General features: G+C 44.3%; 1 pseudogene; it reads right to left on the bottom strand.

Moving 5' to 3' along the window:
- Nucleotides 1-7,531: 7,531 nt before the first annotated feature.
- Nucleotides 7,532-9,534, bottom strand: LOC147380043 (kinesin-like protein KIFC1 pseudogene; annotated as a pseudogene).
- Nucleotides 9,535-11,316: the final 1,782 nt, after the last annotated feature.

Genomic DNA, 11,316 nt, shown 5'->3' with positions numbered 1-11,316 from the left:
CTTAATTTGACATGTGAGCTAATCGTCCCCATAACCCTAGGAGGTAGGCCTTATTTTGCCCATGTTTCATCTGGAAGGAAACAAGGCTTCAAGTGATGAGGCAGCTGTAAAGGCCATGCTCTGTTCACAATGCCTACCTGCCTCTTAGCGACACGGACAAAAACTAGATCAGATATTTTTACCCTTCATTTTGTAGGGCAGACACTTACTGTGAAGCATATCCTGAAAGGCATTATTGGCCACAGCGAAGATGTGAGGGGGAGCATCTGATCGCCTCCTGCCTTTATAGGCTGCCGCCACCGCTTTGTGATACACTGGAAGCTGCTTGTGAGGGTTGATGCTCACACAGGAGAGTCCTGAATATGTCTGATGTAAGATCAGAAAAGATTTCTGAAAATAGGTTAGAATACTTGCAGGTTTGTCAGCTCTTTCACTGTCGGGTAACATCTGCTTGAATATTTACTTACAAAGGAACTAAGAGGAAAAGGGCTTTTGGATTCTTACAGAGAAGGGACTTTGAACAGAAAGAGACAGAACCAGGTTAGAGTAACAGGGGACCCGGGATTACCCCTTCCCTGGGAGAGCTGTCAACCACTAACTTGTCTGACACACACACAGGCCTTTCAAAGACAAGGAGAATGCTGACAGCAGGACTGCTGATATGAGGAACCCACTCTCAGGCATTGAGGCCTGAAGGGAGTCTGTGTCTCAGCAGGGTTAGGAACCTGATACTTTAGGCCCTGAGGGGAATAGCTCATGTGGGTCACTCACAGTGGTGGCTGGATTGTGGCTCCCCAAAGGTATGTCCACATCCTAATCACCAGAAAATTTGATCTTATTTGGAAAAAGGATCTTTGCAGGTATAATTGAGGCAAGATCTCAAGATGATATCTGGTTGGGCCTTAAATCCAACAGCTAAAGACCTCATAAGAGACACACAGAGGAGAAGGCAATGTGGAGATGGGGGCAGAGACTGGAGTGACGGAGCCACTTGCTACCAGAAACCAGTACAGGTGAGGACTGGTTCTCCCCTTGAGGCTCTGGCGGGACTGCGAGAGCCTGAGATCTGTTTATCTGATCTTGGACTCTGGCCTCTAGCATTAGGACAGAATAAATTTCCTTTGTTTTAAGCCACTCTGTGGTAATTTTGTTACAGCATCCCAGGGAAACGAAAACAGTCATGCAGCAAATCAGAGTGCCCAGGAGTAAGCCAGCCGCATGGCTAGGCTTCCACAGTAATGGGTCCCAAAAGCCTTCATCTTTGCCTAATCCACGCAGTGTTGCTTCGGCTGGATGTATCCTTAGTGAATTAAAAGAGCTGAGCAACCAATCATCCCCAATTCAATGATGATGGGGGAAAAAATCATTCCATTTATTGAGCGCTAACTAGATAACAGGCACTGAACTACATGCTTTACCTACATTCTTTGTTTTATCCTTCAAGCTACCATGAAGAGACAGGTTTTATTATCCCACACTACTGATAAGGTCACTCCAAGAAGAAATAACTAGGGACTTCCCTGACGGTCCAGTGGCTACGACTGTTCACTCCCAATGCTGGGGGCCCAGGTTGGATTCCTGGGCAGGGAACTAGATCCCACATGTGGCAGCTAAAAGTTTGCATGCCGCAACTAATTGTTTATGTGCTGCAACTGAGACCCAGCACAAACTAAATAAATAAATACTTTAAAAATAATAATAACTAGTAAGAGACTGAATTGGCATTTAAAAGGCACTGGTCTATCACTCTCCAAGCCTTGGGCCTTTACTTTTTTTTTTAAATTTTATTTTATTTAACTTTACAATATTGTATTGGTTTTGCCATATATCAAAATGAATATGCCACAGGTATACATGTGTTCCCCATCCTGAACCCTCCTCCCTCCTCCCTCCCCATACCATCCCTCTGGGTCATCCCAGTGCACCAGCCCCAAGCATCCAGTATCGTGTATCGAACCTGGACTGGCGACTCGTTTCATATATGATATTATACATATTTCAATGCCATTCTCCCAAATCATCCCACCCTCTCCCTCTCCCATGAATATCTGTGGGAAGGGATATATATATAATAACAAAATAAAAGTGGAAAAAAGTAAGGTCCCTGCCCAGTGGGCATTTTGCAAAGATTATCCTCATATGAGTATGCTTGAACTCAATATCTTTTTTCACCTAAGAGAGGGCTGGGACATCACCAATATGATGCCAGCATGTTGTCAGCAGAGAGGCATATACACGTACATAGATCATCCAATGGTCATAGCGCCTCCTCAGGGCATGCAGCACAGATGCTTCATTGAGGTGAGTCAGCATTGCCATGTCTTCAATCATTTCAAACTCTGGAGGATTCATCTGCTGAATTTCATCCTCCTTGACACTCAGATGCTGCAGAGAGGAGAAAAATATAAGATATATTCCCCTACCGCTTCTGTGCGCATTCATTTTTGCCAGGCATTGGGAAGAATATTCAAAGAGTGAAGAAAAAGATGCCTCATTAGAGGATGGAGCCAAAGGAAGTTAAGCCCACCTGTTTCTTCCAAGAAACAGGTGTTCCTCCTACTCATGTTCTCTCCTTGCCCAAAGATAAAGTCTTTAAAAGGGCTTTGGTTGAATCAAAATGTTCTAAATTGCAGCACCCTGATTCTGTGGTTCCCCACTGACTGACTGCCCCTGAGATAACACACATTATATTGCACATGATCTAGCCCCTCCCTAGATGTCTCAGCATATCCTGAATGTTTAAAAGGAGGAATTTAGGGTAATGGATCAAGCAGACAGACTCATCCTTTCAGACTTACTTTAGACCTATTCTCTTCCTCAAGCCTTCCCCAACTTCCCCAGCTCATTATTTTTCCATCCTTAAGTCTTTTACCATATATACAACCTGTACTATCTTGATATTATTAACTCTTGTCTGTGTTTTAATAATTGGCTGTGTGTGCATGCTAAGTTGCTTCAGTCATGTCCGATTCTTTGCAACCCTATGAACTGTAGCATGCCAGTCTCCTCTGTCCATGGGATTCTCCAGGCAAGAGTAATGGAGTGGGTTACCATTCCCTTCTCCAGGGGATCTTCCTGACCCAGGGATCGAACCCAGGTCTCTTAAGTCTCCTGCATTGGCAGACAGATTCTTTACCACCAGCGATACCATCGGTACTTCTTGAGTACCTTCTATGTCCTTAGCATTGTGATAAGGGTTTTGATAACTATAGAAGAAGAAACCATCAAGATCCCTTCTTCAGATGCTTTCCAGCTAGATTATAAGCATCTGAAGAAGGGATCGTGATGGTTTCTTCTTCTTATCACAATGCTAAGGACATAGAAGGTACTCAGAAGTGTTGATATCTTGATTAACATTGCATTGCAATGCATTGCAACTATCAAATTGTTGCTTAGAGTTACTCTCATGTTTCCTAACCCTATTTCCTGTAGCCCTTTTCCTTGATTAATACATATTGGTATCAGCTAATTGCTCCATTTAATCCCAGTTAGTAATACTTCTTCTAAGGCTCCCACACTCTCCATATTTTTTATCTCATTCCTATTAAGTCTTTTTTGGCACTGTTCAAACAATAACCCCTTTTCTTTTGAGTCCCTTTCAATTTCCATATTTCATGAACTCCTTCTCTCCTGTAGAACATAATCAGGTCTCTTACATAAAAAACCTCCCCTTAGCTCTGATTCTATTTTTCTCTGTTCTTTCAATACCAACTTTAAGTATTACTCCCCACCCACTGGCTTTATTGCCTTTGTTAATGTTTCAAAGATGAGATGGTTGGATGGCACCACCAACTCAATGGACATGAGTTTGAATAGACCCCAGGAGTTGGTGATGGACAGGGAGGCCTGGCGTACTGCAGTCCATGGGCTCGCAAAGAGTTGGACACGACTGAGCAACTGAACTGAACTGAATATTTTGAAGACCAAAGGTGACTGGAAGTGTAGTTACTTCTAATATCAGGAGGAGGAAGCCTGGAGCCAGGCGGATGCAGAGTGGGGCTGGGGGAATGAAACCTCCATTATATGGTGAACCAAGCCACCTACCTTTAGACTCCTCTTTCTGTATCATTAATTTACTGCTTTCATGCTAATCTTCCTATGATTTATTTCATAGTTGTAACCACATTATATTCACAAATCACCTTAACTACTGTTTTAAAAAACAGCAGTTTTAAAAAATGTACTCAGAAGAACAAACTTCTCATCTGGAGGCCTAATAAAATTGAACTGGACACAATCAAGAAAGTGCAAAGACAACACACAGATTGGGAGAAAATAATTGAATCCTTCTGTTTCCTTATTTAAGACATTCTAAATTTAACCTTGCCTACATGTGTATGTTCCTATTGATAAGGACCAAGTTTCTGCCCTTAATTCCATTAATTAGTTATATAAAATTTACCTAATTTGTGATTTTTTTAAGCATACAGACACTGCAAGGAAGGCATATAAAACACACATAAGTGGTAGTTTTTGAGTGGCCTCCAGAATTTTACAGTTCAAATGATGATACTTTGAATCATAAATTGTCCAAATACAAAGATAAGGGTATGAAAAAGATAAACTTTCTTGATAATGATTGTAACTGTTTGTTATAGGATGTGGCCTGTTATGGAGTTGGAATGGGCAGAATTGGAAGGAGACTGGAGAACTACATATGGGCAGGAAATCACCTGTAAAATCCAAAAGGATATGTGTATTGAGTCAGAGCAGAAATAGGCCCAATTCTCCGCCATGGGGCTGGCAGGCACCTGAGGTCAATGATATTGACAAAGGTGCTGAGAATGGGCTGTCTGTTCAGTATTGCCTGTGGTTCTGAGTGCCTAGGTGACAGGGAGAAGGGGCCGGGGACTGTTACAGCCTCACTACACATTCTCTCTAAGATGCCTCACCATCTAACTTATGCCCCAACATTTGACCTAAGTTTCTCTTTCAAAGGTCATGGGTGACCTCCTGATTCTGAAGTTCAAGGCTTTCTCCAAGCCCTAAATCTCTTTCTCTAGCATTTAACATTACGGACTCTCGCCCATTTCTTGGCTCCTCTGACACTGTTCTATTCTTATTCAAATTATCCCACTCTTTGCTGATCCTCCTAACATAGCTTGTTACATATTTCCTAAGAAAGACAGTATTTACTCCAAGTAAATATTTCCTAAGGTTATTACTTATTCCAAGAGGTACTTTTAAAAAGAGCTTGAAATATGATGAAAGAAGGGGGAAAGCTGAGCATGCTAGCTAGCATCAATGAGATTTACCACTAGCAATTGGTTTACTCTGATTCTTCAGTGTTTATCATTAAATCTTTGAGAATAAGTGGAAGAGTTTCTTAAAGATGAATGAGTTTTCTAAAGTCAGTGGCAGTCAGTGGGGTCAGTGGCGTCTCCTACCCCAGGTTTTTAACAAAACTTAATTATTGAACAGCTAACTTAGTCACCCCAGGGATGAAATAAAGATTTCTTTACCTTTCCATCTGTTGTCTCAACAAGCAGTCTGCCATCACCTCCACTCCCTTTAATCTCAGCCTCAACATAAGCATTCTTCTCATCATGAATCCAGCACTTTTTCTTCCCTACAGAGGAAAAAAATGGATTCCTTATAGGAATCTTATAGGAACTATTTCTTATAGTTCTTATAGGAAATGTACACTGAACCGTTTCATACTGACAGACATGGTCTCATTTCTGCTGTCTGTTTATGGACTTCGAGTCACGAACATAGGAAATTGCAAAGTTAGATAAAATCATGAAAGCCCATCCTGAAGATAAACCCACCTAAGGACTGTATAGGAACAAGAAACATTTTAGCCAATGGAGATTGGAAACATTTTGCTACGCGACAGTTAAGTGCCAGCCATTGCCCACCCCTCCATCCCCAGCATTTACCTCCCACTAACAGCTCCAGGTGCTGGGCAATTGGCCTGGTGCTCTTACCCTTCCTAGCTCCTCTCCAAAAAACACCATTCAAGAAAAGTCTGGTTACAACTAAGTGAAAATTTAGGTTACTGTGCATGTCTGTCAGGGTTTCTTTAGACCTTATTTCTTATTTTGGAATGAAAGCCTTAATAATAAAGACTATTACATGGTAGAATTAGATGGGGGGAAAGATTGAGGAGAGAGAATGAGTTATTTCTGTCATACATCTTAACTGATTCATATTTTCCCCATATATTATTTTTCTCTCTCTCTGCCTCCTCTACTCCATGTCTCACACATTAGCAAAGCAGCCCTCTACAAAGGGATTAACCAACAAGAGGCTCTGGGTGAAACAAGCCAGAATTCTTACGAGCAGCTGAGGCAGCTTCTCTTGGCCTCACTGAGATGCTTCTCAAGTCCTCTTCCACCTGAGGCAGATAGCCAGGGAAGATGAATAAGAAACACACTTTGAAAAGAAAGTGAGTCTTTTTTTAATTAATGGATTTTACTTTTTATTTATTTTTCATTTTTATATTTTTAATTGGAGTAGAATTGCTTTACAATGTAGGGTTAGTTTTTGCCATACAACACCATGAATCAGTTATACATATATCCCCTCCCTCCCTACATCACACCCCTCTAGGTCAACACAGAGCACGGAGCTCCCTGTGCTGTATAGCACCTTCCCACTAGCTATCTTACACATGATAGTGTATGTCAGTGAGTCTTGTCCGAAGCTCAGGTAGACGGGGAGAGGTAGGAAGGAGAGCATTTGGCTGGAAGAAGGAAAATCCAAGTCTGTGGCGGTGGGAGGCATAGAAAAGGCACCACTGCAGCCATAGTACTGGAGGGTAGTGTCAACAACATCCCAACTCTGCAACACAGGAACCACAAAAGCTAGGAAGTCTCACTCCTGCAGGACAGGCAGCTTCACCAGACGACCCCCCAGAGATGAACGGTAGGACTTGAGGATAGAGTGTGTGAGAAAGATTTGAACCTGGGCAGCATGCACCCCTCTGCCATCACGTTTGTCTCTGAAAAGAATCTCTGCTTACTACTTCCTTGCTGTCACAACCTCCACTGTACTCTCTTTCCATTTCCCTGATTACAACCAATTCACCCCTCAAACTGCTGGGCAGGAGAATTTTTGTGTTCCTATCTGGTTGATTTTGTATTTGCTTCTACTTGTTTGCATTTTAAATATTGGCTTTAATTGTATCTATCATTTTGATCTTCTTGCAAAAACTAATTTTGCTTTGTGTTGTGTTTATGGTTAGATGGCATCACCGTCTCAATGGACATGATTTTGGGTAAACTCCGGGAGCTGCTGATGGACAGGGGGGCCTGGCGTGCTGCAGTCCATGGGCTTGCAAAGAGTTGGACACGACTGAGAGACTGAACTGAACTGAACTGTGTTTATGAAAACAGGCTTGTTTTTGAAAAGCACCACTTGCATACATTGTGTGCATTTAAGGGAAAGGTACTGTATTTTTAAAAAATTCTCTTCTTTATTTGATAGACCCAGGTATCAGTGCTCTCGCCCAATAAAACACCCCTACCCCCCACCCCATGTGTCTCACACATACACATACACACACACACAATATCTAGATCCATCTTCATTTCTTGTTGACCTGGACAGTACCAATAACACACTGGTTCACCTTGGAGGCAAAGTGTAGGGAGTTGAGGGACTTGGAGACATTCTCTTCTAGGGGAGAAATGTTCACAAACATGAGTATCTTAGCACTGCCGCCCAGAGAGTTCTGCCCCAGGTAAGTGAGCTTGCTGTTACAGTAAGGCCCATGGGACTCCTTGTTGCTCAAGGCCATGGTGACCAGCCCCAGCGTGGACAGGCTGCTGTTAATGGCCTGTGTTTCCAGAAGGTGTTCCTGCTCCCCAGGGCCGAGGGATAAGCCAGGGTCTAGCTGCTCACTCCCAGCCAAGTCCACAAGGCTGAGGGGGGCTATGCACTGCAGGCCTCGGCCAGCATGCTCCCCAGAGATCTGCAGCTGGAACACACTGTGACTACATGACGAGCGCTCATTCTGGGCTGTACGAATGACAGCCCAGTTCTGGTAGGCTAGTCTCTTTCTCACAGGAGACTGGAACATAGCGCATGTTGGTGACATTAAGCTCCTCGTTGCCTGTCCCTGCCTGGCGAATCACACATTCACCTCCCTGGACCTTCCGGGTCCCAGTGGCCAGTAGGTCTCAGACAGTCTTGTTGTAGATCTCTAAGTAACTTGCCACAAAACTGTAGGTCCAGCCCTGGCCACTTAGTTCCTGGGCCACAGGAAAGAGGTGCCGCAGGGCCCAAGGGATCAGCCCCTTCATCTGGGGGTCTCCCCTAGGCCCACCCTCCATGGTGAAGGTCTTACCACTGCCTGTCTGGCCATAGGCAAAGATGCACACTGGATACCCACCCAGGGCTGACTGGTCAAGCATGGAAATCTCCTCAAACACTTCATCCTGTCCACTCCCTGGTGGGAACACCCGGTCAAAGGAGAAGTCATGGTGGGTAGGGGCAGCTGGCGCCCCACTCAGGGTCCCACACTGCTCGTCAGACCAGGAGAGGCTGAGGTGGGTTGGAGGGTCAGAGGGCCCACAGGGGCCAGAGGGAAACTGGAGAAAGCCAGGGGATGGGGTGGACTCCCCTGGAAGGATGGGGCAGACCTGGCAGAACACACAGATGTTGCCTTTGAGTTCCTACAGTTGGTTATGTAAACGCCGGCACTCCATCTCAAGCCCATGGAGATGTTCTTCCCACTCAGCCAGTGAACCCTCCCAGACTGCAGCCTTCTGGCTCAGAGAAGCAACCTCTGCTTGGCTGTCCGACAGAGAAGCTTCTGAGGTCTGCAGGCTCCTCTCCTGCTCTTCCAGCCAGGCAGCCAGTCCCCTCCACTCCTCCGACCATCTCAGCTGTTCTTTCTGGAGCCCTTGCACTAAGTCCTCCTTCGTGCCCATCCACTTTTCCAGCTCCAGGACCCGGGCACTCAGGTTCCCCAACTTCCATTGGCCTGCTCAGCCTGGGCCTGCACCTGGTCAACTCCAGTGTCAACTCCAGTGTCCTGCACTCTGCCTCCAGGTCCAAGGCCTGTTGCTGGGCCTCCCTGAGCTGGTCCCACAGCTGTTGGTTCTCCTGGTCCAACATCTACTTCCTCTCACCACAGCATTTCAGCTCTGTGTTGAGGTCACATAACTGCCCCTTTAAGTCCCAGACTGGACATTTGGGTTTCTTCCCTTCCACCATGGGAGGGGAAGCTGTTGTTCTAGGCTTCTGGGCAAGAACAGCAGGACCTGGCTTCTGAGTCTTCAGCACTGTGGCAACAGCTGTGGAACATCAGGGTCCTGGCTTCTTGGGAGCTTTGGGCACTGCAGTCTGGCCTTGTGTCTGTGGCATGGAGGTGAGGGCTGCTGCTCTGGGGTGGGTCGTGGCTACTCTGGTGCCCAGGCCTCCTGTTATTTTCTTCTCAGGCTTCAAGGCCTCCTCCATCTGGTCAGGCCTCTTCTTCGGCCTGCCTCCCAAGAGAGACAGCCGGGAAGCGGCCTTGGCCAGGGGTCTCTTCAGCTCTATGCTCCCCTTCACTTTCACCAATGGGGATCTCTGCTGTGGCTCCATGTCCAGCTTGGTGCCACTCACACTGGGCAAGTGCAATGAGGAGGACACAGAGCCGGGGCTCGACACAAGAGTACGCACACTCCGTGCTCCTGAGCTGCCTGCCCTATCTGTGTTTATAAACCAAGTGTTATTACTTGAAAGAAATATGGGTACCATCTGGCACAGATTTTCCTTTTGTTATTTATTAAAAAAAGAACCTAAGAAAAGAGATTAAGGGAGTTGTCCACAGTCATATAGATAATTAGTGGCAGTCATTAAAATAATGACTGTAGAAATTAGATCATTTACCTCCCAAGTCAGAGCTTTTCCACTAAAGCATTCTTCCTCTATCTTATATGCTGAGCTTTTTTCCCTCCAATTTTTCCCTCAAAAATAAGGTTCATCACCTGTCTCATGATTAGTTCTTTCTTTTATCAGCCCTGGAAACTGTGGAAGAGAAGAATTTTCAGAAGCACTTAACTACCCAAGACCCAATCTCAGGGTGGGATGGTTCTGAAGATGAAGTAAATGAACTCAGTCAACTTTTCTTTGCATTCTCATGAATAATTGCAAGGATGGGAACAGAGAGCAATGGCTTTGATTCAGGCTGCCTGGATTTTAGGCCTGGCTTAAGAAGATGTAAGACAATGGTCTCAATTCTTTGAGCGTTAGTTTTCTCATCTGAACACTCAGGAGTTTTATCTCTATGATTTCATATTTTTAGATGATTAAATACCTTTTCCAAGATAAAGGGAACATATGTTTATTGCAAAACAGCTTTAAAAGTAGAGAACTGTATCAAGAAAAATAAATTAAGTAATCATCCATAATGGAACTCAGAGATAACAACTGTTATCTATCTGAAGCATTCTTTTCAAATCTGTTTTCTATGATACTGATTAAAATTGAAGTAGCACTATATTTAGTTTTGAAGTTATTTAAATAGTTTACTTTTTCTTTTTTTAATTTAAATTTATTTATTTCAATTGGAGGCTAATTACTTTACAATATTGTATTGGTTTTGCCATACATCAACATGAATCCGCCATGGGTGTACACGTGTTCCCCAACCTGAACCCCCCTCCGACCTCCCTCCCCATACCATCCCTCTGGGTCATCCCAGTGCACCAGCCCCGAGCATCCTGTATTCTGCATCGAACCTGGACTGGCGATTCCTTTCTTATATGATATTATACATGTTTCAATGCCATTCTTCCAAATTATCCCACCCTCTCCCTCTTCCACAGAGTCCAAAAGACTGTTCTATACATCTGTGTCTCTTTTGCTGTCTCGCATATAGGGTTATCATTACCATCTTTCTAAATTCCATAATTTTTCTATAAAAATCACTTGCCTTTACCTTGAAATGGTGTTTTGTTTCTATTTCTGAAAGCACACCTCCTCCCTGATAGCCAGTGATTCTAGCTTTCTTTCCCAGGTATCATAATAATGTGTTGTGTTTGTTTTCCACATTATTGTCTTTCTTTGATCCTCATGGAAGAAGGTAGGCAGAGAAAGCAGATGGTCCCATTTTAAAGATGAGGAAACTGAGGCTCAGTAAGGTAAAGTGATTTGCTCTAATTAGACTGTTAGAAAGAATCAAGGACAGGGAATTGAAAGCAAAGTGAAAGTGTTAGTCGCTCAGTTGTGTCCGACTCTTTGTGATCCCATGGACCGTAGCCCGCCAGGCTCCTCTGTCCATAGAATTCTCCAGGCAAGAATATTGGACTGGGTTGCCATTTCCTTCTCCAGGGATCCTCCTGACCCAGGGATGGAGTACCAGGTCTCCTGCATTGCAGGCAG

The sequence above is a fragment of the Bos grunniens genome, chromosome 1 (genome assembly GCF_055505025.1).
Source record: "Bos grunniens cultivar Pamir isolate PY7600 chromosome 1, Bosgru_T2T1.0, whole genome shotgun sequence".
Classification (NCBI taxonomy): domain Eukaryota; kingdom Metazoa; phylum Chordata; class Mammalia; order Artiodactyla; family Bovidae; genus Bos; species Bos grunniens.
Note: the sequence above shows the minus strand (reverse complement) of the source record. Positions and strands in the feature narration are given on the sequence as shown.